The sequence below is a fragment of the Schistocerca nitens genome, chromosome 7, assembly GCF_023898315.1.
Source record: "Schistocerca nitens isolate TAMUIC-IGC-003100 chromosome 7, iqSchNite1.1, whole genome shotgun sequence".
Lineage (NCBI taxonomy): Eukaryota > Metazoa > Arthropoda > Insecta > Orthoptera > Acrididae > Schistocerca > Schistocerca nitens.
This window is the reverse complement of record NC_064620.1, coordinates 273,043,963-273,071,489: the sequence shown is the minus strand read 5'-3', so window position 1 is coordinate 273,071,489 and position 27,527 is coordinate 273,043,963.

The following is a 27,527-nucleotide window of genomic DNA, read 5'->3' as shown; positions in this document are numbered from 1 at the left end:
AAGGACAGAACTCCGAGACAACGACCTCACGCATGCTCGCTCCCCCCCCTTGTTTATGAAAACAGTGCTGGGCCACAACTAGGTACTCTTCGATGAAAGAGGCTTTCGTGAGCAAGCTTTCAAAATAATCTGGTACTAAGAGGAAATGGCTGCCGCTTTAAACGAGCGTTTTGTAATCGTTGCTGTTTTATATTCGTGAACCAGTTGGTGTTTACTGGACGAGTAGAACATTTGATTTCAATTCGGGTTTGGTTTATTTTGCTGACGAAAAAAGAGAAAAACAGCTTAGTGTTCATATGGCCAGTCGACGTGCGGAAATATTTAAAAGATTTCGGCTGAAGTCATAAGATTTATTATGTTATTTAACAGGCTTTCCTTTTTCATTCACTTATTGCAGGACGTCTTAGTTCCCTGCCCCAGCAATCTTTTGATCTTCAGCAATCACCTGGAACATCAAATTTCGAAATGTCCTAATCCTTCCATTTCTTTCTTTCCCATTGTCCATATTTAACTTCCAATCATAGCTTTTCATAATTTTTTTACGACCTCGATGTTCAAATCTTTGGTTTTCGAGCTGTTTCTTTTTATTGAAAACCCTTCTTCCTTGTTCTTTTTTACTATTATTTTGTTCCTGTACCTTCCGCCTTCATCGGTTCTACTTCCGACATTGCAAAATTCGTCCAGTTCTGGAGTCTCCTCGACATGTTGAAATCAAGCCATCCAGCACATCTATCTGCTACGAGGGCTATTACGTGGTTTTCTTTTTGGTTATGTATGTGTTATAGCTATCAAGTAGCATACAGCCCATTTCATTATGTACTTGTATCAATTCCTATAAGCTACACTTTCAATGCCCACTGTTATGCCATTAGCGAATCGTATCTTCCTGTTTGCTTTTCAGTGACAACTCTTGCATCAAGATAAACCTTTACTTCCTTGATTGTCTCTTCAATTCACTAATTAAATGTAAGTAGTGACAAAGAGCAACCCCGCCATACACGTCTCCTTATTTTGGCCTCTAGTACCGTTCCATAAGTACTGACTACCATCTCATTAACAGAAGCTCATATTACACTGTTTTTCTTTCTTTTTTTGGGAGGGGGGCGGGGGAGGGGGGTCGTCAGCCTTCTTACTGGTTTCATGCGGCCCGCCACTAATTCCTCTTCTGTGCCAATCTTTTCATCTCAGAGTAGCACTTGCAAACTAAGTCCTCAATTATTTGCTTGATGTATTCCAATCTCTGTCTTCCTCTACAGTTTTTACTCTCTATAACTGCTTCCATTAACAAGGAAGATATTTCCTAATGCTCTATCATCCTGTTCCTTCTTCTTGTCTGCTTTTTCCATATATTCCTCTACTCGCCGATTCTTTCTGGTTTTTCCGCTGTCCATGTCTCACTTCCATACAATTCTGTGCTCCAAACGTACATTCTCAGAAATTTCTTCTTCAAATTAATACCTATGTTTGGTAATGGTTGAATTCTCTTGGCCAGGAATGCCATTTTTGCCAGTGCTAATCTGCTTTTGATGTCCTCCTTGCTCCGTCCGTCATGGAATATTTTGCAGCCTAGGTAGCAGAATTCCTTAATTTTGTCTATTGCGTGATCACCTATTATGATGAATTTCTCGCTGTTCTCATTTCTACTACTTCTCATTATTGTCGCCTTTCTTCGATTTACTCTCAAACAATATTCTGTACTCATTAGACAGTTCATTCCATTCAACAAAACCTGTAATTCTTCCTCATTTTCATTACACTGTTGAACAATTAACAAAACTTTATTCCACATCATGTCGTCAAAAACTTCCTCGATATCATGTTATCAAAAACATCCTCCAAATCTCAAAGTGCAACGTATGTTTCCCCATTTTTCTTGGATCTACAAAGTACTATTGTGGTTTGCGACGTATAAAAGCTGTTTTAGGAGCAAGCTACACTTTTTAGAAGGTGGTAATATAGATTAATTGGAATAAAACATTCCACTCCACTTGTTATGGGTTTATTTACTGACTGAGATTTTTGTTTTTAAGTTCAAATTGTGAAGTGATGCTTGAGTTAATAAGATAGAATTTTTCAACAATAATTATCATTTATTTTCCAGTTCTGATACATCGTGTAGGCATGCTGCGTGTACCAGGAAGCTACTTGTGTATGGGTTTCTTAATAGAAACACTGCTTCTGCTTGCAGAGAATACCAAAAACTATTTACTAATTGCATTCACGTATGGCTTATTTTCTGTCTCCCGATCGCTGTTTTCAGTATTTCAAATGACCGGATTCGGGCAGTGTCGCCTATCTCTAGTCTTAACGGAACTAACACTTTGACTGTGATATTGATGTACGACAGTGAGACTGATAGTTCATTTCAGACTGTTTACTCTGTAACTACAAGAAATAATCTGAAGATCGGCAGCACTGCCCGAAACAGATCAGTTTGAAATAACAAAAACAGCTATCTGCAGACGAAAAATAAATGTATTTCTAATAATACTGTTTGCTGATGAACACACTTTCGCTCGTATCAGTAACACGTGTAACTCACATCGGTGGTCCGACGAATTCCGGCTTGCTCTGTGTAGACATTTTCAAGGACGCTTCTCTGTAAATGTGTGTTGTGGTTCTAGAGAGAAGCAGGTAATGAGGCATGTTGTGTTACCACATCGTCTTACACGGTCAGTTATCTAGTCTTTCTTGAAAACGAGCTTCCAGCATTGTTGGAAGAGGTTCCTTTGGCTGAAACGACAGGTTCGTTCTGCAATGATGGCGGTCCCGTGGATATTGTAAACGTCAAATGACACATAATCTAAACTTAACATTCTCCGAAAGAAACCTTTCTCCGGAAGATGGATAGCAGCAAACGGTCACTTTTCTTCGCCATAAACATCCTCGGACCTTACAGCTTTAACTTTTTTTTTTTTTTTGGAGGGGGGGGTTTTTAAGGCCAAGTCTTCAAAGAAAAAGTGAACCCAAGAGACGAACTGATCGTTACGTTTATGAGCAGCAATGCGTTCATAAAGGTTTGCCAAAACGACCTCAGACGAGCTACAGGAAGTGTTTTCAAGAGAATCCCACAGTCCATTTAAGTGAGAGGTAAAATTTAGGAAAATCAACTCAGAAAATAATCATTTGCCGTTGCTTAATATCTTACGTGAGTATTTGTTCGGATTACAGTCCAACGGCTGTATCACTGTAACCATTAAAAATCGGACACGTCTTATAAGAACGTTATATTCATATCTGTCTAGACCACCACTTCCTAAAATATTTACTACGTATTCCTGTTGAAACACCGTGTATTACGAGACGTAGAACGGAAGTTTCCACATCTATCAGCTCTTGCTAACTTGGTGACAGTGTATTTATATTCTCGTCTTATTTTGTGGATCATTTTATGAATTACCTTTTAGTCTCTAATCACTGGGCTCCTTGTTCTGTGCTGCTTGTTTATCAGACTGGTCACAATCGACTTCGGATTTATGAAAAGCGCCGCTATTTGAATGGAACTGTATCACACAGTCCGGATGATGATTTTCTTTGTATTTTTGATATCTGTGCAATCACATTTGCAAATAAATATTACAAAATTAAAATTAGCAATATTACAGACCATAAATGCGTCGGCTGTAAAAATAAGTAAATAAAATAGACTATAAGTGACTACATTTGGTTGCCTAAAAACTCTTAACAGCGACGGTTACACGTCATAAACTGAATTATTAACACTACCTGTATGATTACATAAAAGTGAAAATACTGCAAACAAGCATTTGCGTTTTGGAAAAAAATGAATGTGAAGCTCTGTCCTCATTACAGTACGAGAAATAACAAAAGTAGGACTTAAAATTGTTTATATGCAAAACCTGTCGCCATTCTTATGCTTGGAATGGTTTGTAGTCTCGATTACGATCTCCAAATTTTTAAAAGCTTAATTGCAGGAAATATTCGAAGGTCAAGAGCATAAAGTAAATAAACTCAATAGTAAAGCTGCAGCTGTTTACTTCAGAGGATACTCGCAAGGGCATGGTTCCTTGTATCACTAATAGTCATTTGCTTTCCTCTCCTATGCGCAAACAGAGCGAGGGAAAAACAGCTCTCTATATGCCTCCGTACAAGTCCCAGTTTCTCTTATCTTCGTGATCCCTATGATAAATGTAGTCAGTTTCAAATGCCGGTTCTCTAAATTTTCTCGACGATCAAAAAGTTCTTCACAGTCGTCTCTAATTTTTTTTATTTTTTTGCTGGAGGAAAATGAAGTTTTTTGTGAACATACTTGCAACATTTAGCTATACATTGAGCCTACTCAATGTAACCTCCATCAGCTGTGGCGCATCTGGCCCAACGTTCTTTCCATGACATAAATGCACTTTGGTAAAATTATTGGGATTGGCTTTTACAACATCGCTTGACACAGGAAATAAAGTCTTTCACATTATCAAATGTTTTACGGAGCAGGTGGGCCTTCAGACGACCAAGGAGGTAAAAATCAGACGGAGCCAAGTCCGGACCGTAGGGAGGATGAGGAACAATTTTCCAACCAATTTTCCTGATTTTCTCCTGCGTCATAAAGGCTGTATGGGGTCTGGCATTGTCATGGAGTAGTCTGATGAGCTGACCCTAAAGCTGTGGTCTGTGGGTCTTGATAGCACGTCGCAGCTTGTCCAATGACAAACAGTAACGGTCCCGGTTAATTGTGGAGCCAGGTTCCAAAAAGTCAATGAAAATGACACCACACTGATCACAGAAGAAGGAGGCCATCAGTTTCGGCCTACTGTTCGTGAAAGTCTTGGTTTCTTCTTCCGAGGGGAACCCGGATGACGCCACTCCATGGATTGGGTTTGCTCTATCAAAAAGTTTTGGGAAAGTAATGTATTCAAGAGTAGCCTCCCATATTTGTAAAAATAAAGTACTAACAAAATGTCAGTTTGGTTTACAGAAAGGCTTTTCAACAGAAAATGCTGTATACGCTTTCACTGATCAAATATTAAATGCTCTGAATAACCGGACATCACCCACTGGTATTTTTTGTGATCTCTCAAAGACCTTTGATTGTGTAAATCATGGAATTCTTTTAGATAAGCTAAATCATTATGGTTTGAGGGGGGCAGTGCACAAATGGTTTAATTCATACTTAACTGGAAGAATGCAGAAAGTTGAAATAAGTGGTTCATGTAATGTTAAAACAACAACTGATTCCTCAAACTGGGGGGGGGGGGGGGGGCTATCAAGTACGGGGTCCCACAGGGTTCGGTCTTAGGTCCTTTACTGTTCTAGATATACATTAATGACTTACCATTCCACATTGATGAGGATGCAAAGTTAGTTATTTTTGCTGATGATACAAGTATAGCAATAACATCCAAAAACCAAGAACTCAGTGATGTAATTGTAAATGATGTTTTTCACAAAATTATTAAATGGTTCTCAGCAAACGGACTCTCTTTAAATTTTGATAAAACACAGTATATACAGTTCCGTACAGTAAATGGCACAACTCCAGTAATAAATATAGACTTTGAACAGGAGTCTGTAGCTAAGGTAGAATTTTCAAAATTTTTAGGTGTGTCCATTGATGAGAAGCTAAACTGGAAGCAACACATTGATGGTCTGCTGAAACGTCTGAGTTCGGTGATAAGAATCTCAGTAAATTAGCTTACTATGCCTACTTTCATTCTCTGCTTTCGTATGGCATCATATTCTGGGGTAATTCATCATTGAGTAGAAAAGTATTCATTGCTCAAAAACATGTAATCAGAATAATTGCTGGAGCCCACCCACAGTCATCCTGCAGACATATATTTAAGGATCTAGGGATCCTCACAGTAACCCCACAGTATATATATTCACTTATGAAATTTGTTGTTAATAATCCAACCCAGTTCAAAGGTAATAGCAGTGTGCATAGCTATAACACCAGGAGAAAGGATGATCTTCACTATGCAAGGGTAAAATCTGACTTTGGCACAGAAAGGGGTAAATTATGCTGCCACAAAAGTCTTTGGTCACCTACCAAACAGCATCAAAAGCCTGACAGATAGCCAACTAACATTTAAAAATAAATTAAAAGAATTTCTAGATGACAACTCCTTCTACTCATTGGCTGAATTTTTAGATATAAATTAAGGGGGAAAAATAAAAAAATAAAAAAACTTAAACATTAGTGTCATGCAATATTTTGTGTAATGTAATATCTTGTACAGACATCTTTTATTAACCTGACACGTTCCACATCATTAGGAAGTGTCGTATTCATGATCTATGAAACAAGTATTAATATAATCTAAAATCTAATCTTCGGACAAAAACAACCATGTTTCATCCTGTGTAATGATGCCATCAAAACACTGTTTTCACTCTTCTTTGGCTATTAGTGAGTGGAAGAATTGTAATACCCCACCCGTCACAATAAAACAAATGATGTACTGAATCAACCCTAATCAATTACTTCTAAAAGTGGTCGCATTGCCACCATGTTTCCAAATGGCTGTAGCACGGAAACGGTACGTTTCCGACAATTGGTTCCAATCCAAAATATTGTCTACTCATTCCCCTCCACAAAAGCTAGAAATCTATTCCGGGATTTTCCGAACAGTCTGTATGAGAAGTTTTCATTTCTCTTGTCAATAAACTGGGCACCCAACGTTCACAGATTTTCTGTACCCTAGTGACTGTACCCGTGATATCAAACTACCCAATGAAAAACGAATCATTTCAGCAAGCTGTCGTGTCGTCACACATCTGTCATTTTGGACGATTTGATCAATGGTCTCCTTATTCGCATCACTCACTGCCGTCGATGGTCTACCGCATCGTGGATTGTCCAGTAGAGAGAAATCACCTTCTTTAAACCTCTGCAACCACCGCTGGATACTGCTGCGATCCACTGTCCTGCCCATAAACAGGGAGCAACGTACAGTGAATCGATGTGGCAGAGTCATCGCCGGTATTGAACTCCATCACCTACCGATGTCGTAACCTGACGTCTACCTCATGGTTCGTTATGGCTTACCTGTAAGTAAAAGAAAATACTTTTATACACCAACTTACAACAAAATGTTCCAAGTATGTTCACAAAATATTTCATTCTCCTCCCGCAAAAAATAAAAAAATTAGACGACTTTGCAAAACTTTTTGAACGCCCTTTGTACTTACGGAATCTTTGAGTCACTTAGGTATGTGCGAACCTATTTCTTACTCTCGTACCTTCTTTAACAGCCTGCAGTGGGGTATTCCGTCAAACGCTTTCCGAAAATCTGGGAATATGGACTGTGTCTGTGGCACTTCATCCATTGTTCGCGCGGCAGCATGTGAGAAATCCCTTACGGATTTGTGGACAGAAGCGTTTTCTTCTCAAGGAATTTACTACATTCGAACTCAGAATGCTGCAGCAAATCGATGTTAAGGATATTGGTCTGTAATTTTACGTGTCCGTTCGCTACCTTTCCTATACAGACTGTTCGGAAAATCCCATAATAGACTTCTAGCATTTGTCGAGGGGAGTGAGTAGACAATATTATGGGTTGGAATCCATGTTCGGAAACGTACCGTTTCCGTGCTACAACCATTTGGAAACATGGTGGCAATGCAACCACTTTTAGAAGTAATTGATTACTGTTGATCCAATGCATCGCTTGTTTTATTGTTCCACTCATTACTAGCCAAAGAAGTCGCTCGCGTACTCGTTGACGGATTCTCTTCAGCGTGATCCAGTACGGCCGCTTCCACTTCGGGTGTACGGCGTCTACTTGAAGCACCACAGCCTCGCCTGCTGACGGCGGGGAACGCTTTTGTCGAAGCCATTGTGTGATTGTAGCAAAAAGAGTATGCAATGGAGTCGGACGTCGTGGGGAACGATCCTGATAAAGGCGACAAGCATCTCCTGCATTACCGTGAGCCGGCCGAAGTGGCCGTGCGGTTAAAGGCGCTGCAGTCTGGAACCGCAAGACCGCTACGGTCGCAGGTTCGAATCCTGCCTCGGGCATCGATGTTTGTGATGTCCTTAGGTTAGTTAGGTTTAACTAGTTCTAAGTTCTAGGGGACTAATGACCTCAGCAGTTGAGTCCCATAGTGCTCAGAGCCATTTGAACCACCATTACCGTGAGCTTTGGCATTCAGAAGGATCGTGTCGGTGTATTCTGCAAACGTGTACCCAACCATGTTGCTCTAACACTCACAGACACATGAATGAAGCTCGAACCAGGACAGGAAAGTAGGGTATACATTAAATGACATCAACTAATCCGATTTAACGACCCCCCACAAGGACTACCCTATTGCTTACCTACATAAAATATGGTTATTGACGGAAACAGTACGTTTCCGGACATGGGTTTTTGTTCAAAATATTATGTACGCATTCCTCTCTACAAGTCCTAGAAGTTTGTTTCGGGAATTACCGAACATCCTTTCTACAAGAGTGACCAGTGTTTTTTCCAGGCTTTTGGGACTTTGCTCTGGGCAAGAGATTCGCTATAAATGCAATCTAAAAAAAGGGATATATGTAAAACAGAATTGGGATTCCATCCTGACATGGCAGTTTATTTGTTTTCAACTCTTTCAGTTGCTTCGCTATGCCAGATAATACAAATTAGGGCTCATTTAGAGCCATATAGATATTGGTTTTTGCCTCAATCTGTTTTCAAGTGGAAGGAGAAAGAGAATGACAAACAATGGTGCATCATTTATTGGCTTGTGAAGATGTACTGGGTGATCAAAAAGTCAGTATAAATTTGAAAACTGAATAAATCACGTAATAATGTCGATGGAGAGGTACAAATTGACAAACCTGCTTGGAATGACATGGGGTTTTACTAGAACCAAAAAATACAAAAGTTCAAAAAATGTCCGACAGATGGCGCTTCGTATGATCAGAATAGCATTAATTAGCATAACAAAGTAAGACAAAGCAAAGATGATGTTCTTTACAGGAAATGCTCAATATGTCAAAAAAATGGCTCTGAGCACTATGGGACTCAACAGCTGTGGTCATAAGTCCCCTAGAACTTAGAACTACTTAAACCTAACTAACCTAAGGACATCACACACATCCATGCCCGAGGCAGGATTCGAACCTGCGACCGTAGCGGTCGCTCGGCTCCAGACTGCAGCGCCTAGAACCGCAGGGCCACTCCGGCCGGCAAATCAGAATGCTCTGGAAGAAGATCGCAACAGTGATACCGAACATTAACATGGTACACATTAAAACAAAAACGTCATGCCCTAATTGTTCTTAAGATTGTAGGTAGCAGTTGGTAATAGAAATAGTAGCTACGTTCATTTATAAAAAATTATAAACCCATATGCAAATTGTTTTGAAGGGAAGGATTGTTGAGTGAGAAAATTTAACACTACTGATACCAAACACTGCGTGGGATACGTGCCGTGCCTCTGCTAGACAAATCACAGAAGGCTGTTTAAAGCCTACGCCAACGCACTCTGCCCCGTCTAGCGACACGCAATGAAGCCTGAAGCCAAACACTGGTCCACCAGCAGCAGCGCTGCCCCGTTATAATGGCCCTCTGCCTCGTGTGTAGTGTGGACGGGACGCTCATTTCCAGCCTGTCGAGAGTAATCCCCGCTAATGAGCGGCCATCACGCCAACGCGTTCCCGCCCCCAGCGAAGCCAATTTCACCGCCTCGCGCCGAAATAAACGCGCAGTACTCGTATGAAATTTCATTGTAAAGCACATCGTAATTATAGATTAGAATTTACTACTGCACCTAATTCTAGTCCCTGCTTCATTATCATCCCTGGATAAATTTAGAAAAAAAAGGTGATGCGTGACAATATCGTTTTCCAAACTCTTTTTACCGGTTTTCCGAGCAACGAAGTCCAGTAATGTAGCTTTATTACTTCATACCGTTCCATACAATCTTATATATTATATACACAATCTTATATATATATATATATATATATATATATATATACCAAAACTTGCATTTTATGTTTGCATGCAGTAACGTTTATCTACTACGCTTTTGACGGTTGACGGATGCAATGTATGTTCAAATGGCAAAAAATAACTTTTATGTAGTACAATTACAAATCAACAAATTTCAGATTTTTTACTCTACTTGTACTGTTAAACCTTGCTTCCTGCCGAATTTGATGATTCTAGGACAACGTGGTCTAGGGGTAGTGTCTTTGATTCATAATCAAAAACGTATTCGGTCCCGGGTTCGATCCCCGCCACTGCATAAATTTTGATAAATAATCAGCATTGGCGGCCGAAAACTTCCGGCATAAGAAGTCAGCCTCATTCTGCCAAAGGCCTTGTCAAAGATGGCGGAGGAGCGGATAGAGGTTCAGGGCACTCTCTTGTCCTAGGGGTGGGAAATTGCCCCTAAAGGCGGAAGATCAGCAATGATCAACGACATGAGGATTCAGAAGACAATGGAAACCACTGCATTAAAGACACGTAACGTGTACCCACAGGAGATGTGGCCTGTAATTGTAGAAGTGTCATGATGATCTCTCCATTGGCAAAAGATTCCGGAATAGTCACCCATTCGGATCTCCGGGAGGGGACTGCCAAGGGGGAGGTTACCATGAGAAAAAGATTGAATAATCAACGAAAGGATAACGTTCTACGAGTCGTGGCGTGGAATGTCAGAAGCTTGAACGTGGTAGGGAACTGGATAATCTGAAAAGGGAAATGCAAAGGCTCAATCTAGATATAGTAGGGGTCAGTGAAGTGAAGTGGAAAGAAGACAAGGATTTCTGGTCAGATGAGTATCGGGTAATATCAACAGCAGCTGAAAATGGTATAACAGGTGTAGGATTCGTTATGAATAGGAAGGTAGGGCAGAGTGTGTGTTACTGTGAACAGTTCAGTGACCGGGTTGTTCTAATCAGAATCGACAGCAGACCAACACCGACAACGATAGTTCAGGTATACATGCCGACGTCGCAAGCTGAAGATGAACAGATAGAGAAAGTGTATGAGGATATTGGAAGGGTAATGCAGTATGTAATGGGGGACGAAAATCTAATAGTCATGGGCGACTGGAATGCAGTTGTAGGGGAAGGAGCAGAAGAAAAGGTTACAGGAGAATATGGGCTTGGGACAAGGAATGAAAGAGGAGAAAGACTAATTGAGTTCTGTAACAAGTTTCAGCTAGTAATAGCGAATACCCTGTTCAAGAATCACAAGAGGAGGAGGTATACTTGGAAAAGGCCGGGAGATTATCTGATTTGACCCAATATGCCGGAGTTTTCGAAGTCTTTTTCTGGGGTCAGAAATTTGTACGATGGCAGGCTTATCTTCAGGAAAACTGATGCACACAACTTTCCGGTATAGGCGTGGTGTGGTTCTTTTGAATATCTTAGAGCGTAAATTAATTATCAGTTCAGAACGCTACGAAACGTCGCTGACTAGTCTTGAAGCCCAGACTTGCAGAGTCTCGCCAGACAGAAAACTTGCACTTGCAACGCAACAGTTTTGTGACCATGGAATTGCCAAATCTGGCTGGACTGTCCTTCCACATCCCCTGTACAGCCTTTATATAGTACCTTCAGACTTCCATGTCTTTGGGCTTGTGATAGATGGGCCAAGCGGCCAACATTTTCGAGACTCGGATGGTGTCATTAAGACATTGGCTAGTTTCAGGTGGTTGAGGTTTTCAAGAGCACGGTAGTTCATAGTCTGCAATAGTACGTAACGCATGCTGGTGACATGTGGAAAATTGGACCGCAGGTAGCGGTTGTTAAGACAATTTTTATAAACACCTTGTTAGCATACAACCACTAATATTAGGACCATAATCCTCAGCAACGCGTATCGGGAGCCAAGGTCCCATCACCTGATGTCTAAGTTAATCCTACATAAACATGCACTTCAAAAGCACATAAGGCACAATATGAAAACAAATAAAATTATTTAGACATAAAGTCCTCGTCTTCTTTTAGAAATGGCAACATCAGATTCTCTGCTCCGCTTATCCATGTTACCACCTATCCACCAAAGCACATCTTCCACATCAGCTGCGGGTAATGTGTTCGCAACTGCGAATACGATATACCGTCGTCTGTATATTGGCACGCCGACACTGAAAATTTCTGCCGGACCGAAACTCGAACCCGGATTTCCCACTTCACATACTTAACCACTTCGGCTATCCGTGCACAACTCACGGCCACACCCAAACTTCCGTATGTTGTCGTTCAAGTGCCACATCCTGCACTTCTAAGTTACTGTTATTGCCTCCAGGAAGTACATATAATTGAGAGTCGAGGGGAAGGAACATTGCATCGTACGTCTTAATGACATAGGCACTGCTATTTCGTATTTCGCACATCAGCTGCCCTAACATCCACCGATAGTTGGTAAACGTAACTAATTCTCTGACAGAAGCTTAGTGAATAAGCCAGTGATGTTCCAGTGAGTACATCACGTAGGTTAAATGAGTTAAACATTACTAAACAGATAGTGGTAAATAAGGGTTACGATGTGAAGATGGTAAATCGTGTTATCCATAGGAGCAAGGAGACACGGAAAAAAGAAAATAGCGAAGGATATGATCATCTTCACTATATCATATTTTGGGAAAATTTCACAGAAACTGCCGGACATTTTTAGGCCATACAATGTCCAACTGCCATTCACAGCAAAAAGTTAAAGAGATGCAGATTAAAGTATGAAGTTAGCAATAGAATAAGTAAATTCGAACAGGCAAGTGTCTATAACACACAGTGCATATCGTGTGAAGTGAAATATGCAGGACGAACGGGTAAAAAGTTTTCTACAAGATATAGGGAGCATGCAGACGAATTTGGACTGGGCTGTTACGATAGGTCGGTAGTTTCGAAACATACCAGGACAGTCAGAAACAGTCTGAAAAGCTTGTTACAGATTAGGTTGAGCTGAGAAACAATTGTTAAGAAAAAAATTCGACACGTTGCACCGTTCTCGATTTAATTGGCATTGAAATTAGCCAATCAGGTCGTTGCTTGTGCAAACTCAAGCAGCCTGCCAGATACAACTAGTGTCAGCTGTTCACATAGTGTAGATGATACCACACTAAACTGCTCATCCATTGGAGCGGATTCGATTCTTGCTACAGTCCCATGTCCAGTTTTTGTATAACTTTCGTGAATGGTTATAGGAAGCCAAACGAAGCATAGGTTTCGCAGTACCGCCTCTGGCATGTTGCTTGAATTTCCGCTTGCAACGACCTGATTGGCTAACTTCCATGCTAATTAACTCTGAAGCGACGCAACGTATCGAATGTTTTGCGTAACACTTATTTCTCAGCACAACCTACCCTGCATCACTCTTACAAGCTCTTCGGACTGTTTCTGACCAGCCTACCTACGAGACTAGTCAGTCTCCGAAAGCCACGGAAGTGAGCATGTCACAGGTAATACACGCAGATACGGAAAGGAAAGAAGGTCAGCCTCCTCGGGGAACCTGAAGTAGCAATCCATCGTGTTAAATTTGATAATTTACGTAATTACATATTGGTGAGATTGGTAATGTCGTCTTCAACTGCAGCCGGAGTGGCCGAGCGGTTCTAGGCGCTTCAGTCTGGAACCGCGCGACCGCTACCTCGGGCATGGATGTGTGAGATGTCCTTAGGTTCGTTAGGATTAAGTAGTTCTAAGTTCTATCGGACTGATGACCTCAGATGTTAAGTCCCATAGTGCTCAGAGCCATTTTAACCATTTGATTAAAAAAAAAATAATAAAAAAATTAAAAAAATCATTGGTTGTGCATGGTTGTGCGTAGTGACCAATGGTATGGTGCCCCTTCGCGTATGAACATTAAGTGGGACAGTCTGGACTTCCGAAACCTGTTGCTGCAGTTTACTTTCCTAATACGAGGGTCGTCCACAAAGTAAGTTCCGTTTGGTTATACGAAACAAACGTGTACAGATACAGAAGAAAATATTTATTGTACAAAAAACTACAACTGTTAAACTACTTTTCTACATAGCTTCCGAAATTTTGTAGGCACTAGTCATAGCGTGGCACAAGTTTTTGTATGCCTTATTCATAGAAGGTTGCCGCCTCTGTATTCAACCATGCTGTAACATGTTCTTTCAGCTCGTCATCATCGTTGGGGATGAAGTGTTCCTCCATTCCACTGATTGCCCCAAGTTTCATCCCCCGTGACTATCTGAGAAAGAAAACCATCGCCTTCTTCATTGCAGCGTGTCAAAAACTGAAGTGCACTGCCCGTCCTTATTAGTGGCAGTGATTGCACGCTGAAGCATTTATAGCCTTGTAACTGTTTTCTTGTACTTCATGTGTTGTTTCCATGAAAATATATGTTTCAGAGTGAAACTCATATCTGCATCTGCGTTTATTAACAGATTTCACGACAGCTGCAAAATCGCTTTGACCATTTCCGTACTCACCTCATTTTGTAATACTTCGAATTTATCGAATTTTTTTATATATTCTATGTTATCTAAGCTGTCTTAATCCCTTGATCTGATATCACATAAGAAAATGCATCCATTGATCCCTTTTCATCAGACGAAGTGTTCGTTGATCTTGACACACCTCAAGATCACCTCTTTCTCTCTTGGCCGTTCTGTAGCTACCACTTCTCTGACTCGTGATGACTGGGTGTTGTGTGATGTCCTTACGTTAGTTAGGTTTAATTAGTTCTAAGTTCTAAGGGACTGATGACCATAGATGTTAAGTCACATAGTGCTCAGAGCCATTTGTGTGGTGTCACAGCCAGACACCACACTTGCTAGGTGGTAGCTTAAATCGGCCGCGGTCCATTAGTACATGTCGGACCCGCGTGTCGCCACTGTCAGAATCGCAGACCGAGCGCCACCACAAGGCAGGTCTCGAGAGACTTACTAGCACTCGCCCCAGTTGTACGACGACTTTGCTAGCGACTACACTGACGAAGCCTTTCTCTCATTTGCCGAGAGACAGTTAGAATAGCCTTCAGCTAAGTCCATGGCTACGACCTAGCAAGGCGCCATTAGCCTTAGATAGCTTGTATCTAAAGAGTCTCACTTGTATCGCCACAATCTCCAGATGTCTCATCAAGAACGATGTATACAAGGATGAATTAAAAGTTAAGTATTCAAGGAGCTACGTACTTTTCTTTATAGCATTCATTACGAATCCTGTTTCAGACCTCACTCCATCCTTCGTGAGTTAGCGCGTGCATCTTGGCCGCCTTTTTCAATTAGTGTGCGTAGTGTTGGCAAGTCTGCCGACACTACAATTTGAACCATTTTTGTAGCTACCACAATACCGGCAGTAGAGCGTACCGTAGCTAGGAAGGGCACCGAAGCGTGGCTAGAGCCGAGTTTCCCGCCAAGGCGAATTGCGGCCGGGCGTGTCGAGACAGGTGCAGCCGGCGGGCGGGCGGGCTGCGAGGTGGCCAGTGCAGCGTGTCGAGTTGTGCGCACGGCGGAGCGTGCCCTCAGCCCAGCCACAAAACTGGGTCACCACTGCAGCCGCCGTTATCAGCGGTAAACAAGCGCCAGCCGCTCCTCCAACTGCACAGCAGGGCTTTTGATAAAATATCACATATCGATATTTGTTACAAAAGGTATCGATACATCGATATCGGATTGGGAATATTGAGTGCCAATATTTTTGTTTTGTGCCTTATTCTGTTCGCAAATTTTCGGTAAATTTTTTGTTCTTTTGAAATTATAGTAGAACATTACGTTGCTTTCACTGTGTGCGGGGGTCTTACTACCTTTTGAGCTTTCATGACGTCCAGTCTTTCTCTTCGACTGTATGAAGCAAATGGTTCAAATGGCTCTGAGCACTAAGGGACTTAACATCTGTGGTCATCAGTCCCATATACTTAGAACTTCTTAAACCTAACTAAGGACAGCACACACATCCATGCCCGAGGCAGGATTCGAACCGGCGACCGTAGCAGCAGCTCTGTTCCGGACTGAAGCGCCTAGAACCTCTCGGGCACAGCGGCCGGCTTGCAATGTGCAGCCGATAAGTTTACAGGCAGGTACGTCAATCTTGGCTCCGTCGATATATCGATACATTTTTTGAAGTATCTTGGCCCGATAATGATACTATTTTAAATATCGATGTATCGAAATCCCGATATTTTTAAAAACATCAATAGTCCTACTATAGACAAGGAATCAAAGTTCTTTAGTGCAGCGCCGGCCGCGGTGGTCTAGCGGTTCTGGCGCTGCAGTCCGGAACCGCGGGACTGCTACGGTCGCAGGTTCGAATCCTGCCTCGGGCATGGGTGTGTGTGTGATGTCCTTAGGTTAGTTAGGTTTAAGTAGTTCTAAGTTCTAGGGGACTTATGACCTAAGATGTTGAGTCCCATAGTGCTCAGAGCCATTTGAACCATTTGAACCTTTAGTGCAGCTTGAAAACACAACAGGCAACTGAGAAGAATGCCTGCAAGGGGCCTGGTGGAGAGCGACGAAACTGCCCTTGCTTCTCACCCCTCCATCCCCCGGCTGCCAGTCGGCTGTGTTTGTTGGCCGTCCAAAAAACATTGCCTTCTTGGGAAATTTCATTCTCAGACTTTTGTTTCATTATTCGCCGTTTATAGTTTTATGTTGTATGTGAAGAAAAGCTCCCGAAAGAGCCTGGAATATGTATGTAACGTATTCCTTCAACAATTTCATCAGTAGTTCCAACGGCTCGAATCGTCTGTTGCGCCTGAAAAGACTACGTACATGGTTTTGAAAGAGAATCTTCTAAGAATTCCAATCATGAAATTAATCACTATGTCCACAAAGAGAAAGTCCGTCATCAGATACGCTATGTGATCAAAAGTGTCCGAACACACCCAGATACATACGTTCCTACGTGCAATATGCTGCCACCTACTGCCAGGTATTCCATATCAGCGACGTCAGTAGTCATTAGAGGCCGTGAGAGAGCAGAATGGGGCACACCACGGAGCTCTACAGACTTGGAATGTGGTCACGTGATTGGCTGTCACTTGTGTCATACGTCTGTACGCGAGATTACCACACTACTAAACATCCCTGGGTCCACTGTTTCCGATGTGATAGTGAAGTGGAAACGTGAAGCGACACGTACAGCACAAAAGCGTACAGGCCGACCTCGTCTGTTGACCGACAGAGACCGGCGACAGTGGAAGAGTGTCGTCATGTTTAATAGGCAGACATCTGTCCAGACCATCACACAGCAATTCCAAACTGCATCAGGATACACTGCAAGTACTATGCCAGTTAGGCGGGAGGTGAGAAAACTTGGATTTCACGTTCGAGCGGCTGCTCATAAACGACACATCTCGCCGCTAAATGCCAAACTACGCCTCGCTTGGTGTAAGGAGTGTAAACATTGGACGACTGAACAATGGAAAAACGTTGTGGGGAGTGACGAATCACGGTACACAATGTGGCGATCTCATGGCAGGGTGTGAGTATGGTGAATGCCTGGTGAACGTCATCTGCCAGCGTGTTTAGTGCCAACAGTAAAATTCGGCGGCGGTGGTGTTATGGTGTAGTCGTGTTTTTCGTGGAGACCGCTTGCAAAAATTGTTCAAATGGCTCTGAGCACTATGGGACCTAACATTTGAGGTCATCAGTCCCCTAGAACTTAGAACTACTTAACCTAACTAACCTAAGGACATCACACACATCCATGCCCGAGGCAGGATTCGAACCTGCGACCGTAGCAGTCGCGCGGTTCCAGACTGAAGCGCCTAGAACCGCTCGGCCACTCCGGCTGTAGTTGAAGAAGACATTACCAACCTCACCAATATGTAATTACGTATATTATCAAATATCACACTGGCCGGCGAGGGGGCTTGCACCCCTTGTTGTTTTGCGTGGCACTATCACAGCACAGACCTACATTGATGTTTTAAGCACCTTCTTGCTTCCCACTGTTGTAGGCAAATCGGGGATGGCGATTGCATCTTTCAACACGATCGAGCACCTGTTCATAATGCACGGCCTGTTGCAGAGTGCTTACACGACAATAACATCCCTACAATGGACTGGCCTGCACAGAGCCCTGACCTGTAGAACACTTTTGGGATGTTTTGGAACGCCGACTTGGTGCCAGGCCTCACCGACCGACATCGTCATCTCTCCTCAGTGCAGCACTCCGTGAAGAATGGGCTGCCATTCTCCGAGAAACCTTCCAGCTCCTGCGAAACTGGAAGCTGTCACCAAGGCTAAGGGTGGACCTGTGGTGTCACCGCTAGACACCACACTTGCTAGGTGGTAACTTAAATCGGCCGCGGTCCTGTAGTACATGTCGGACCCGCGTGTCGCCACTGTGGGATCGCAAACCTAGCGCCACCACAAGGCAGGTCTCGAGAGACTGAGGAGACCTCGTCCCCAGTTGTACGGACAACATAGCTAGCGATTGGACGTGCTAAGCCTTGCTCTCATTTGCCGAGAGATAGACAGTAGAATAGCCCTCTGCTAAGTTAAATGGCGACCACCTAGCAAGGCGCCATTTGTATCAGTGCCAATAGCTTACGAGTACGCAGGAGAGATGTATTCCAACAAGAGAATAAAGTTAAGTATTAAAAAGGCTACGTATTTTTCTTTAGTGCATTTATAAGTCTCATGTTCCAGACTTCACGCCCGTCTGCGTTAGCCTTGCGTGCCCTATCGGCTACAGCATTGTGTCTGGGCTGTATGGTCTAGACACAACATTATTGGCGACGAGAAAAAGAGTTCGTATTAATTCGTTTGTGTCATGGCTTCGCCACAATATCCGGATGTACTGTCCGAATTTTTTCGCTTGCAGAATCAGCAGTCGCAGGCGTTATTGGATGCCCTGGGACAGCTCGTCCAGGGTCAACGTGTGCTGCAACACGATGCGGCAGCCGCCGCTTCATCGCTACCGCAGCCACAACACGCCATTGCACCGCCCTTCCGTCATTTTGACTCCTCCTTGGAGTCCTGGCCGGAATGGTCCCGCCAGTTCAGCTTTCATCTAGCCGCCTACAGAATTCAAGGTAATGAGCGGCAGCCGTTTTTGCTTTCTTGTGTCGGTGTGTGCACCTACCGTGTGATAGTGAAGTTGTTTCCCCGGCGCGACGTAGCAACTCTGTCCTACGCAGAAATTTTGTCGGCGTTAGATGCCTATTTCAAAGAAACAGTAAATGTTGTTGCAAAACGGTATACGTTCTTTCGTACAAAACGTACGGCCGGTCAGACTAATAGGGAGTGGGTTGCGACATTGCAAGGACTTACTAGGGAGTGTGCGTTTGAATGTGAATGTGGCCTCCCTTATTCAGATACTATGGTGCGTGATGCAATTGCACAGAACGTTTCTGATGTTCGCATACGGGAACAGATTTTGAAACTAGTAAATCCCTCCCTTCAACAAGTGATAGACATATTGGATAGGCAAGACACACTTGACTCTGCTCAGGACTCATTTGAAACTTCGCCAGCAGTGTGTCACATTAACCGGCCCGCCGGGCCCGCTGCACGGGACGCTACGCGGCCCTCGCGCCCGTCACAGCAGCGGCAGCCTACCTTGCAAACACGTGCGCCGCGTAAGCAAGCAACTGTAGTGAAATCATGCCCGCGGTGTGCAGCTAGACATTCGCGTGAAAATTGCCCGTCACGCCAAGCTATTTGCTTTTACTGTCAAAAGAAAGGACATGTTCAAAGTGATTGCCAGAAAAAGCTTCGATCAGACATTCACAATAATTCCAGGCCCTTTGCTTCGCGCCGGAATCGAACCCAGGACAATCAGGCTCGTGGACCTTCACCCATGGACATTAATGTAGTTCATTCCCACCCGTCCAGTGACACTTTAGCTAACAGTGACTGTGTTCGTCCCACAAACAGTGTGCGTCGACGTCGCCGAAAATCCCGTGAAGTCGCAAGTGCTTCTGTACCTGTATCAGTTCAAATTGCACGTGACAGTCGCTCTTGTCGTCAGCAGGACAATAAACTTTTTGTGGACTTAGACTTTGAAGGCAAAGTTATACCATTCCACCTCGATACCGGAGCTGCAGTTTCATTGATCAATCACGACACGTACAAACAACTGGGCAAACCGCCATTGCGTGCCGCAAATGTTAAGTTAACTAGTTACTCAGGACAGCATATACCTGCGTTAGGACAGTGCAGCCTTCTTGCAACATACAAGGGACAAACGAAACTTGTGTCATTTTACGTTCTTCGTTCTTCTACTGCAGTGAACTTGTTTGGTTTAGATTTGTTTCAATTGTTTAATATGTCTATAGTCAATCAGGTCCTCTCAGTGAATCAGACTGTGCCTTCCGCCAGTGTTTCTAGTCTTTGTGAAGAATTTGCAGACATTTTTGCACCGGGCCTTGGTTGCGCTACGAACTATGAAGCGCATTTGGAACTGAAAGAAAACGCGCAACCGAAATTTTTCAGAGCGCGCAATGTTCCCCACGCATTGCGTGATGAGGTCGCCAGAACATTAGCCGATTTAGAATCTCAAGGTGTAATTGAACGTGTGCAGGCTTCTCTCTGGGCCTCACCCTTAGTAATTTTGCCAAAACTTTCCGGTAAACTGAGACTTTGTGTGGACTTCAAGGCAACTGTGAATCCACAACTTGTGACTGCTACTTTTCCTTTGCCCCGCCCGGAAGATCTTTTTGACAAACTGTGCCCGGGAAAATATTTTTCGAAATTGGACCTCGCAGATGCGTACTTGCAAATACCTGTGGACGACGAATCCCAGCGCGTCTTGGTGGTAAACACGCATCTTGGCTTGTATCGCTTCAAAAGACTGCCATTCGGGTGTGCATCCGCCCCTGCTTTGTTTTAGCAATATTTTCCAACAGGTTTGTGCCGCGTGCTTCTTCCATTTCAGCTCCGCTTCATCGCTTACGCCGTAAAGGTGTTCCGTTCGTCTGGACGACGGAATGCGACCGCGCCTTTCGCCAGTTGAAATCGGCGTTACTTTCAAATACGTGCCTTACGCCATTCGATCCCCGAAAACCTCTTTTGTTGATGGTAGATGCCTCGGATTTCGGGATCGGTGCTGTGCTTGCGCACAAAGATGGTTCGCATGATCGCCCTATTGCCTTTGCGTCCAAATTGCTCTCATCTGCGCAAAGAAATTATTCCCAGATAGAGAAAGAAGCTTTAGCTCTCGTGTTTGGTGTTACAAAGTTTCATGATTTCTTGTATGGTCGTCACTTTACAATCATCACGGACCACAAACCTTTGACATCGCTTTTTCATCCGAACAAGCCTGTACCTCCACGTACAGCGCAGAAATTCATTCGCTGGTCTCTTTTCCTCTCGCAGTACCGCTACGATATCTTGCATCGGTCCACTGCTAAGCACGGAAACGCTGATGCGTTGTCCCGTTTGCCTGTTGCTGAGGCTAAAGCATTCGATTCTTCCGAACTTGCTTGCATGTTCATTGATTCAGAAACCGATGACGTGGTCGAATCGTTTCCGATTGATTTTCGTCGTGTAGCTACAGCCACAGCTGCTGACCCTGTCCTTGCTACTGTTTTGCGTTTTGTTGCTACGCAATGGCCCTTGTCAAAGTCACGGATCGAGGATCCTTTGGTTCGCCGTTTTTTTGCTCACAAGGAGAGACTTTTTGTACGACGTGGTGTTTTGTTGTTGCGTTCCGATAATGATCAATCCAGAGTCGTGGTCCCACGTTCGTTACAGTCCTCTGCCTTAAAGCTTCTTCACCAAGGACATTGGGGTATAGTGCGTACGAAACAACTTGCTCGTCAGCACTGTACTTGGTTCAGAATCGATGCTGCGATTACGAATATGTGCTCCTCTTGCGTGGCGTGTGCCGAACAGCAATCCGCACCGCCGCAGCAATTCTTTGCATGGCCGAAAGCCACTTCCCCTTGGCAACGCTTGCACATCGATTTTGCTGGTCCATTCTGGAATGCTCGATGGTTGGTTGTGGTCGATGCTTTCAGTAATTTTCCTTTTGTTGTCCGGATGTCTTCCACGACGTCTTCTGCCACAATCCAAGCCTTGTCTGCTATCTTTTGCATTGAAGGTCTTCCGCAGACTATTGTTTCCGACAATGGCCCACAATTCATGTCCGCAGAATTTCAGTCCTTCTGCGAGGCCAATGGTATTCAACATCTGACATCCGCGCCGTTTTCGCCTCAGTCAAACAGTGCCGCTGAACGATTGGTCCGGACTTTCAAGTCACAGATGTTGAAATTGAAAGAGTCGCATTCTCGGGAGGACACTTTGTTGCTCTTTTTGTCGTCGTATCGCTCTCAGCCCCGCGATGGTCGCTCGCCGGCTGAATTGCTCCATGGTCGTTCTCATCGCACCTTGATGTCTTTGCTGCATCCGCCACGTCAGGTTCCTGTGCAGCGGCAGACTCCTGCTTTTGCTCCTGGCGACGTTGTCTATTATCGCACCTATCGCGGTTCACGGCGTTGGCTCGCAGGGCGCATTCTTCGCTGCCTCGGCCGCGCGATGTATTTGGTTTTGGGGGCCTCTGGTGAGGTGCGTCGGCATCTCAATCAGCTGCGCCTCTGTCGTCGCCTGGGTTCTGCCGCTCCCCGTCTGCTTTCAGCGACGGAGCCGTCCGGTCAGCGCCTTGGGGACCCATCTACTGGCTCGTCTCATCCCCAGGTGTTACCGACGCTGCCTTCCCTTTTGCCTCATGGCGTCGCGCCGCCGCCGCCGCCGGTCCTCCCGCCGGCGCCGCCCGCAGTGGACGCTTCGCTGCAACCGCCCGGCGCCTCCCAGGGTCACGCGCCGCCGCGCGCTTCCCGTGACCAGCCGTCCTCCGCCATGGACCTCTTGCCCGCTCCGGACCCTTCGGCCCCTCCTGTCTCATTACGTGCGCATACACCGCATGTTGACGTGCACCCTGGACTAGGTTTATAGGCGTTTCCAAGCTCCCCTCGGACCGAATGGCCGGGTGCGGGTGGCACAGCCTCGCCTGTTGTTAGGCTCCCCACCTCATCGCATACGTCAACATGCGGTCCTCCCCACGGCGGGCGGAAGCCTTATCTCACGACCGTTCGCCGATTTGCGGGGGAGGAATGTGGTGTCACCGCTAGACACCACACTTGCTAGGTGGTAACTTAAATCGGCCGCGGTCCTGTAGTACATGTCGGACCCGCGTGTCGCCACTGTGGGATCGCAAACCTAGCGCCACCACAAGGCAGGTCTCGAGAGACTGAGGAGACCTCGTCCCCAGTTGTACGGACAACATAGCTAGCGATTGGACGTGCTAAGCCTTGCTCTCATTTGCCGAGAGATAGACAGTAGAATAGCCCTCTGCTAAGTTAAATGGCGACCACCTAGCAAGGCGCCATTTGTATCAGTGCCAATAGCTTACGAGTACGCAGGATAGATGTATTCCAACAAGAGAATAAAGTTAAGTATTAAAAAGGCTACGTATTTTTCTTTAGTGCATTTATAAGTCTCATGTTCCAGACTTCACGCCCGTCTGCGTTAGCCTTGCGTGCCCTATCGGCTACAGCATTGTGTCTGGGCTGTATGGTCTAGACACAACAGGACCAATACGATGTTGAATTCCAGCATTACCGTGGTGGGCGCCACGAACTTGTATGTCATTTTCAGCCAGTTGTCGGGATACTTTTGATCACATAGTGTATTTAGGCGTCTTCTTGGACGTATGACAGAATTATAGGGAACATATTGAAGAAATGAGCAAGGGAGGCAAGAACACGAATGAACAAAATTATTAGCTCAGGTAGTTCCGATTATATCAGTGCAAGCGATAAGAAAATATCAAAACGCTGTCCTCACTGCGATAATGGAATCCTGTGCGAGTGCTAAGCTGCACAGATGACTGCTCATAACACTGGCAGTGGTAGATGGCGGGGTGCGACGTGGAGAACTTCTCAGGTTGACGGGACCTTTTACTATTGTGTCTCTTGAGGCTTTGAGGTAATTCATTATTTTAACCAACATGGTAAGGAGATAACAGCGTTCTTTTATTGATGATCAGTTAGAATCATGCACGTAATGCTTGAAATATGTCCACTTGACCTCCAAAATTTCTCTAAATCGCTCCAGGGCCTTTGAAAAGGCACAGCCGATTTTCTTTCCCTTTCCTGAAACATTCCGAGCTTGCGCTCCGCAGCAAGAATAATATGTGGTCTTCACCCGCAGCCGTCACGTAGGTACGTCTTCAGTGAAATATGCATTTTAAGAAAAATATTCGCTAATGAAACTCGTCACAAATAATCAAATGGTTCAAATGGCTCTGAGCACTATGCGACGTAACTTCTGAGGTCATCAGTCAACTAGAACTTAGAACGATTTAAACGTAACTAACCTAAGGACATCACACACATCCATGCCCGAGGCAGGATTCGAACCTGCGACCGTAGCGGTCGCTCGGCTCCAGACTGTAGCGCCTAGAACCGCACGGCCACTCCGGCCGGCCACAAATAATCCATCACGATTTGAGAAGAACAGTGATGTCCAGAACTACGACATCCATTATCAAAGTTGTCAGTGGCTCAGGAAGGAGTGCAATACTTCGCAACCAAAACTTTTGATCATTTCTCGATAACAAGGAGTGTCTGATAGGTAACACAGCAAGTTTTAAACGTAACCTAAAATCATTAACACTGGACACCTTCTTCTATTTCATGAACGAATCTCTGAAACAAAAAGAAAAAAGAAAACTTTAGATTGTAAGTGTAGTTGCAAGAGCAGGATAAAAAAATAATGTGCTCATTAATATTAACACCAAACATGTATACGTATCCTGTCAAGTGACTCGTTGCTCATCATCTCGATAGCAAACCATATCTGACACGCAACAAAGCAAGTTTTAATTGTAACCTAAAATCATTTTTCCTGGACACCTCCATCTGTTCCATGAACGAATTTCTGAAGCAAAAATAAAACGCTAGATTGTAAGTGAAGTTGGAAGAGTAGGACTAAAGAATAATGTGTTCATTACTGTTGACACGAAGCATATATACACATCCTGTCAAGTGACTCTTTGCACATCATTTCGATAAAAATATTTTGTAAATGATCGAGGGAACATGTAACAAACTGACTCATATCTCTAACGACCTCGATGTCGTAACATTAGTAATTTTCGCCTCACAAACATTAATATACGCTCAATAGTAAACGCCTGATGGCCTCAAGTTATCGAACAATTGTAAAGTAAAAGAAATGAACCATCGCACAGCAGCGACAGAATCTATTATTCTTTATCTTTGCCGTTCTTGCGCGGTGCCTGTAAATCTCTATGTACATGTATCGATTAATGATATAAAAAAGACTTCTGTTGTTTCAAGACAAATGAGGCACTGTATGCCTCACCTTTTACTGTTTGTATTCCATGAAAAGCGGACGGGGACTTGCTGCGTTCCGCATCGGTATTTTATATTTTATGTGAAAATATTCAGTAAATATGCTAATTGTTATTTTTCCAATCAGAAAACATGTAGTTTCTTGTAACTGATTACGAACAGACAGCATCAAGAGGACATTTTGACTGTTATGTATAAAGTATTTAACCACAATGGTCATCAATTGTAACTTAATATGAAAAGGTACGTAGCATTAAAAAACGTGTGTTAAAGATAAGTGTGCTTATTTTAGTAAATTAACCTTGATGATTTCCATCTCCTCATTTACTTGAATGATAATTATTTTGTGTTAGTTCATCACCAGAAATTACGATCACGCTGATGGGCCGAACGCAGCATGAGGCAGAAGGAACGTTATCGTTTTCCTATTATTTCTGAATCAGCTTTTTTGAACTGTGTAGTGTTGCATTTCTTTTAAAGTCCATAAATCTTCTGGTCCCTTAGTGTTGTTCCGGGTATGACTACATCGCGACTGTAAAAATGCAGAGAAATTATGTTTCTTCTGCTCTTGTTCAAAATAATCCAATTATTATAATAGTGTAATCAATCCCTGATTCTGTTGCCAAGTGGCCCACCAAAATATTCACTTTTTCGACATTTTTCAAAAAATATAAAACAACAATTCTTTTTTTGCGCCCCCCCCCCCCCCTCCCACCCAAGAGCAACGCTACAATGTCCACGGAATGTTAAACCCTAACCTTACTTCCTTCCTTCCTTCGATCTCCAGGTACGGGAAAAGCGGCGATATATCGCCTGAAGAAAGAACCCTGTCATGAAGTGCTGAATGTAATAGAAATGCAGGCCACAAACAAGCAGCACATTCACAGTTATATCCTCCAACTATGGCAGAAACTATGATATGATGCCCAAATAAACTCGAAATGTTGCACCTGAATCCCTCAAGAGCACTGACGCACTTGCTGGCGGGTCACGGGCCTTACGCCACCTACTGGCATCGAACTGATCAGAGACAAACGTCAGAATGTGCCTGTGGTGAAGAAGTACGCCAGAACATATTATCTGTGGATGTCCACTGTATGCCGATGTTGCTGATACTGATGGCAGGAGCTGAATCAGCACGGAAGAGTCGCTGACAGGGAGATACTGCGCTGAGAGACAGAATAGCACATCTTGGACAAGATTACCGACGTTGATTTAGAAAAGCCATGGGTAGGACGTTACCGTATCAATCAACCTCCGTCTACTGCACTACAGGAGGTTGCAGCAGCAGATCGAGAAGCAGCTCAGCGAAGACAACACAGGCCAACAATTGTTCCAGATCAACAGCCAACAGCGCATGAATGGCGACCGTGACAACAACAGCATGTGCTGCATCTCCCCCCACCCAAGGAGCTACAGCTGAACCGTGGTGACGTGGGCCGCCGTATGGCTGCAGCTCTTACCTACGATGCTGCCTCGCAGCAGGAAGCCGACAGACAACTGAAGAGCCACATGCAACCACAACACCCTCCACAGTGCCCAGAGAACTGTCAGGACATGCCAATGCACCGTGAAGGGATGGAGTGTATTGCGGAATGTGGCAGACAACAATTGATATTATAATAGTGGTAGACACAGATGTTTCTAGCTGGTGTAGTTTTTCTTTATGTCAGGAATCGCTATGGTGATGGAAAGCAGCATTGCTTAAGATGTAACAATGGACATTGTATAATTAATTGCCGAACTATATGTGGTGTCACCGCTAGACACCACACTTGCTAGGTGGTAACTTAAATCGGCCGCGGTCCTGTAGTACATGTCGGACCCGCGTGTCGCCACTGGGTGATCGCAAACCTAGCGCCACCACATGGCAGGTCACAAGACACGGAATAGACCTCGCCCCAGTTGTACGGACGACATAGCTTGCGACCAGACGTACCAAGTCTTCCTCTCATTTGCCGAGAGACAGATAGAATAGCCTTCAGCTTAGTCCATAGCTACTACCTAGCAAGGCGCCATTTGTATCAGTGCTAATAGCGTACTAATATTCAAGAGAGATGTATTCCAACAAGAGAATAAAGATAAGTATTAAACGCATCTACGTACTTTTCCTCTTATTCATTAATAAGTCTCATGTTCCAGAACTTCAAGCCCGTCTGCGTTAGTTTAGCGTGCACCTAGCTACCTCATTGTGTCTATGCTGTATGAAATAGACACAACACTATAGGGAAAAATTGCTGTTGATAGTAACAATTTGTGTAATAATGTAGTAACTTGTGTAAGAATGAATTCAGCTTGCGTTTGAATTATAGATAACAGGCTATAAAGTAATAC